The sequence below is a fragment of the Elephantulus edwardii genome, unplaced genomic scaffold (assembly GCF_000299155.1).
Source record: "Elephantulus edwardii isolate Elephantulus edwardi_28Jun2011 unplaced genomic scaffold, EleEdw1.0 scaffold00051, whole genome shotgun sequence".
In the NCBI taxonomy this organism is placed as follows: Eukaryota; Metazoa; Chordata; class Mammalia; order Macroscelidea; family Macroscelididae; genus Elephantulus; species Elephantulus edwardii.
The window spans coordinates 18,161,063-18,167,686 of record NW_006399801.1 but is presented as its reverse complement, the minus strand read 5'-3'; the positions used below and the strand labels follow the sequence as shown (position 1 = coordinate 18,167,686).

The 6,624-nt window shown below is 41.6% G+C and overlaps 1 pseudogene; it reads right to left on the bottom strand.

Annotated features, from left to right (window-relative positions):
* Window positions 1–5,640, bottom strand: part of LOC102864446 — a 7,387-nt pseudogene extending 1,747 nt beyond the window's left edge.
* Between the last annotated feature and the right edge of the window lie 984 nt (window positions 5,641–6,624).

Here is a 6,624-nt window from a genome sequence, read left to right as displayed (position 1 = left end):
CTTAAAAAGACATGCTACATTAAATTACCATGAACATTAACCATAAAATACTGGGAATAAAAGTCATTGCTTTCCTAAAAATTAAGTATATATGAATTTGTTTAGTTCTATGAAATTTTATATCAAAGAAGGAACATAAACTTATGCTGTATTGAAATCAATGAGACTGGCTTAGGACAGGGCAGGCTTCAGAGCTGCTGTACATTGGGTAGCTATGAGTTACAGGCAACTAGAAGGCATATAACAACAACAATAGCATTCTTATATTATCATTGATAGTCATTTTTAAGGCAATTTGTGTATAAATTAAGTAATTTTCTGAGGAAAAAATAGTACTGACAAAATTACCATAATTTACCAAATCTTAAGAAATTAGTGTGCATAAATGGAGAAAAGGAATGAATGAAACAAGCTATTGTATGCACTCCAAGAAATCTTATTAGAATATATACTCAGGGATGCCACAAAAGGAAAAGTATGTCAAAATCAAAAAGAGCTAACAATCCAGTTGGCCAAAATAATAAATTCTCATTGAATTAAAAGATATTGAATGCTTGATTTTTTAAAGAATAAAATATAATAAAAATAAAATATTTTTAATTATTAGTTACTATTCCTCTCAGGGGAATTAAGAAAACTTGTTTATCCTACAGATAAATGGATAGAAGAAATCACAGTACTAATCTCCAGAATCATAAAAGCTATAGTCAGCCCATAGCACAGTTTATTAACGGTGTTTTTCTTTGCCACTGAATCACTATAATTTACAAGGACTCTATAAATGATAAATTTGAACCTTGAACTATCCTGTGCCATTATCATGATCTATATACTCAAGTTCACTGTTACAGTCCCTGGGTCAGTTTGTCTTAAAAGTCTTCCTTTCTATGTCTGACTTTCTACCTTTCTAGCATAATGGATTTTTTTCATAAGGCATGGCCCCTCCTGACAACACGTCCAAATTATGTGAAATGATATTTCATAATTGCCTCTAAGTAGCACCCCGGTTGTACTTCTTCCAAAGCAGACTTCTTCCTAGGCCACAAAATTAGGAAGACTGAGAGTCTTGGCACCAACAGTAAGGAAATCAAAACACGAATTGCATTAGATAAATCTCCTTTCAGAAACCTTTCTAGAGTACTGAGAAACAACAATGTCAGTCTAGAGACTAAGATGCTCCTGATCCAGGCCATGGTCTTCAAATTACTTGTTATACATCAGATAGCTGGGTAATGACTAAGGATAACAGAAAGAGAACTGATGCCTTTGAGTTGTGGTGCTGGAGACGAGTCTTGAACATACCATGGACTGCCAAGAAAACAAATAGAATGAAACCAAGTTTCTCCTTGGAGACTAGGATTTTGAAACTCTATCCTATAAACTTTGGGGATGTGGCCAGAAGACCAATCCTTGGAGAAGGACATTATGCTCAGAATGGTGGAGGCACAGTATAGGAAAGGAAGATTCTGCATGAGATTGATTGATATAGTAACTGGGGTTATAAGGGTAGGTGTGTAAGGGTGAGTGAGTCTGACTCAGAACAGGGTAGGCTTCAGAGCTGTTGTGCACAGGGTGGCTGTCAGTTGTAGGTGACTCAACAGCACATAACAACAGCAAAATAGTCAATGTAATAGGCTTTGTTGCCATAAAAATTGCTAAGCTTGAGGGTTTGGGGTTTTGTTTTTAACAAGTTACACTATGGAGGAATTATTTCAATGATATATGATAAATAGATGTCAATGTCATAGCAAAATATATTTACATAAATTAAAACAAATAAAAGAAGATTTTAAATTTGTATAAAGAAGATTCATTAGAAATTTCACCTGGAGATATTACAGAAGAGATAAAGAAATACACAATACTGAGGGCAGCCAACTTGAGTGATGAAATTCTGAATCTCTAGATTTTGGAAGCTTTATTTTCTTTTTTTGGAAACTTTATATTGTGAGATCTTCTTCAATGTTAATGGCAGATTTCCAAATAGCTCATTGAAGATACTGAAGTGCTAAAAGGATTATTTTATGAGAAGAATACAAAAGCTGTCAATCCTTTGGCGTGCTTGCTTTTCCATTAAAATCTATAAGACAATTATCTTCCAGAGAGAGAGAGACAGGAGTCCCCATAGCCATCAAAGTCATAGTCAGAACTATATTCATAGTCATGACTATAGTCAGGTCACCAATCCCTCTAAGACTATTGCCTAGGCCACCAAAGTAGTCATAGTCATAACTAATTTTCTCAGAGATTAAAGATTTGGTTGATGTTGAAATGATTTCCTAAGAATGACTATCGCTGTCTGAAAAATAGCTTTTCTATTATCTCTGTAAGAGTGTCATTAACCACAACACACAATTGCCATTCTCTTTGAAAATATATTTTTATTTGAAGAATAGCACTAATTATGAAATACATTTATTAGATAGTGTAATTGAAAAGATGTATTGAGAAATTAATTTTGTCTTTATAAATCAGACTCCATATTTGCTTTTAGGAATTACTTTCAAGTATTAAAAATATGTTTTAACATATTTACAGATAGAAAATTTCTAAGCATCCATACCATATAGATAATTCTTACCATTTCCTAAGACTGTAGTTTTCATCTTTTACAAATATCACATTTCTTCTTTTATTATCCAATAAACTAGTGTTATTATATGCCTCTGAGTGAGAACTGCCTCATAGTTGACCCTCCACAGGGATTTCAGAGCCAGTAAATCTCATGAGAGGAGATTGTACATCCTTCTCTGGAGCATCTCCTGGTGGATTTGAACCATGTTCCTTTAGGATTGCAGTGAAACTTCTTAACACCAGGCCACCAGAGTGTCAAATCATTGAAAATATAAAAAGTAACTATAATTGGATAGGTGACTAAGACTCTGTTTTTATAAATATTTAAATGCCATTTGATCATTCTTTCTGGATATTTTACATTGTAAACATTTCACCACCTGTATCCTTGTATATTTCAATTCTTGTCCAATCAAAATATAGTACAGTGTTTTTGTTACTCAAAACTCAACTCAACTTCCATCTTGTTAGTTCTAATGAATATCATGCTACGTCATTATAAAGAACATTCTCTATTCCTAAGTAAGTTCTCTTATACTTTTCTGTATCCAATTTCATTCACAATCTCTTTCTTACCCACTACTGTAGTATATTCCACACTGCTCCCTGCTGGCCAATCTCTCTACAATTACTTATGTCTCATCAAAATTGTGAAGTAATGCTGTGGAGTAACACCTCTATAAAGAAAATGAAATCAAAAGAATTGGGAAGGAGGACAATTATATGGCAATGGTGAATTATATTAAAAAAATCTGTCAATCTATAAAGATTTCTGAAGCAAAGATAGTCCTTATGCAATATTTGCTAAGTATAAATTATGTGCTTAACACCAATGATGCACAGTCATCCTATTAACAGTGAAACTTGTGGCTTCAGTGCTGAAGAAAACCAGGAAACTTAGTATCTCAAGATACTCTTGTTCAGGGAGTTCTTTCTAGCAGCATCTGAGAGGTGGATCCCCATGCTGCACATCCTCTATTTGATTAACAGCTGTAACATTTGGACCTTGTCTTGATTTAACAAAGGCCTTGAAAAATATAACATGCATGCATTATTTGTATGCATTTATTCTAGAAATATTATAATAAATATCTTAAAAGCTCATGTTGTTATTGTGTGCCATCAAGTCAGAATTAGATTTGACCCTCTAGCAGGTTTTTTTTTGTTCCCCCCCCCCCCCCCACCGCGGCACCTCCTTTATAGCTCTGAACACCAAAGGGAAGCTTGGGTTCTCTTGGTTCTGCTTAAAAACATCATGGCTTTCTTTTCCATACGGGAGGAGGGGTGCTGAGGGCCGAGCCCATGGGGACCACTTTGGTAAAGTCCCTGGTATCTTGCTGCATAGAGGAGCCTGGGGTGCGAGGAGATAAGGTTCCTTGGTTGATCAGACTGGAGTTGGGAGATGCGCTACCTCGTCCCACCACCAGGAGGCGATTGTTTCATCTGGCTTCCCCCCCTTAGGGATGCTGGAGGGTGGCAGAGAAACTGAGGCAAGAAGGCTGCAGCTCGTACAGAAATAGTGTGCAATCAAGGTGGATGAAGCAAGATGAAATAGGCCTAAGGCCTTTGGCACAGAAATTATTGTTTCTCTTAGGGGAGTTTGTTGGGGCTTTGGTGATTGGGTAACTTGAGGATTTCGGGACCCTGAGTCTCCTTGACAGACGACTTGGGAAGGAGAGATTAGGGGGTGTAGGCAGCAGCGAATTAAAGCAGTGGGTGATGTTCCTTCTCTCTGCGGTCGGAGAACACCTTCCTCCCAACTCAGAGGACAAGGTTTTTGGAAACGCTGTTGCTTTACAAGGTTATGTGCATCATCTCGGCGGAACAGGTTCCGGGAATGTGATTGCGTGCAGAGGAACTGGGGAAGGCGGCCGAGATGGCTTAACTGCATAGATAGTGACCGCTCTGAACCCCTTCTCTACCTCCTAAATGGAAAAGGAGGGGCATACATACCAAAGCAAGGGGGGAAGGGAACAACATTGGGTTTGGCTTTCCAGATCCCCGCCTCTCCTGCACCAGGGACGCCCCCTTGTGGGCTGCCACCCTCGGCACCTCTTCAGCACCTGCTGCAAATGTTGACGCACGTTGGCTGCCATCTCCTAGGGCACCACGGTGGCGAGGAAGGAGCTGGGCTCGGTCTTCTGCGCCTCTTGAATGAGGCGGTGCATGGGGTAGCCAAGGCGCGGGAAAGCCACGTCGCCGCCTGCCAGCAGTCCCATGGGGCAGAAGTCGTTGGCGCCGTCGCCCACGTAGAAGAGGCGCTCGAAGTGCACACTATCTTGAGCCCTCTTGCGCAAGTAGTCGCTGAGCACCTTGTGTTTGCACATGTTGGCGGGGCAGCGCGCGCAGCTGTGCGTGTGGAACGGCCACAGGGTCAACAGGACCCGCGCATTGGGGCCCGATGGGTTGCTGATGATGCGACGGAACAGGCCATGGTGGCTGGCAGCGGGCAGCGCGCTTTCCATGCCTGTGGCATCAGAGATGAGAATAACCTTGGCTACAAACTGGAGCAGGTCGCCCATGCCGGGAGACAGGGGGATGGCCACGCAGGTTCCGAGGCCTCACGCCCTGCTCCCCCAGGTACTTGAAGGCACGCTGCATGTACTCGTTGTAGAAGCCCTCGCAGTAGGTGGCGCGCAGGCTCTCTGGCAGCAGTTGGCCTGGCGCGGCGTGCACGATAGAGTCATCGCTGTTTTCATCCACAATGGTCTCATCGAAGTCGAAAGTCAGGAGGAAGCACAGCGCACCCTGCGCGGCCATAACGTCCCTAGACAGGCATCGAAGGCCAACAAGTGGAAAACACCCGCTCTTTGTCAGTACATCACTCTGGGCACCACCTGTATGGATGCTGTTGGCTTCCAGTCGTCCAGAGCTCTGCCAGTTCTGTCCCTGGTGATCAAATCTTGTAGTCACCAGGAGTCCGCCTAGAGAAGAGGCAGTGCCAGCTGGATCTGAGAATCGGATCTGAGAGTCCTCTGAATGCTTTAGTCAGGAACAAGATTTTGGTTGGATGGCTGAGAGAACTACTCGGGCACCATGTTCCTCCCGGAGACCGGGACTCGTCATATGGGGAGCGGTGAAGGCAGTGGTTTGTCCCAGCTGAGTTTAGAGCGTAAGGGGTGAGGAATACTAGCTGAGGTATTTGGGCGCAGGATGGAACAAGGGGTGCTTACAGGAATTGGAAAAGATGCAGTGTCTTACCCACCCCTGGGTTTTGCGGTTCCAGCTCACAAATCCCTCCAATCCGGAGGGGTTGTGGACGATTTGCGCCTGGACTGTCCCCTCCACCTGCTCCCCCATCTCCTCCGGACAGCCGCAGCGTCCTCTTTAAATGTCGGGGAGCCGGAGCAGCGGACCCAGGTTTTAAAAGGTTGAAAATGACACATGAGGGGATTGTCTATATTTCTCCCATGGTACAGTTATGTATACATGATGTCATTGTTCAATGAATAGACTCTTCCAGCAACATGCTCAAAGTGTCTAAGATGTAGTTTTATCATCTTTGACTCCAAGGAGCACTCTGGCTATACCTTCTCCAAAACATAGCTGTTTGTTCTTTTGGCAGTACATGAGATAATCAATGCTTTTCTCCATCATTACAACAACTCAAAGGCATCAATTCTTCTTCTTCTTCTGTTATCCTTATTCATTGTCCAGCTCTCAGATACATAGAAAGTCACTGAAAGACCATGGACTGAATCAGGTGTACTTTAGTCCTCAAACTGCTATCATTAATTTTGAGAGGTCTCGAACTACAGACTTTCCCTCTGCAATATGTCTCCTCGTCTCTTGATTGCTGAAAACAAGTGTATTGATACTGTGGATACAAGTTAGATGAAGTCACTGACAGTTTCAAACTTTTGTCCATCTATCAAGATGTTGCCTGTCAGTTCAGTGGTGAGGATTTCTGTTTTCTTGACATTGAGATACAATCCATATTTAAGGCTACAGTCTTGGATCATCTGCAGCAAGCACGTTAAATCATTCTCACTTTCAACAAGGATGGTTGTGTTATCTGTATAATAAAGGTTATTGATGAATGCTAGTTAA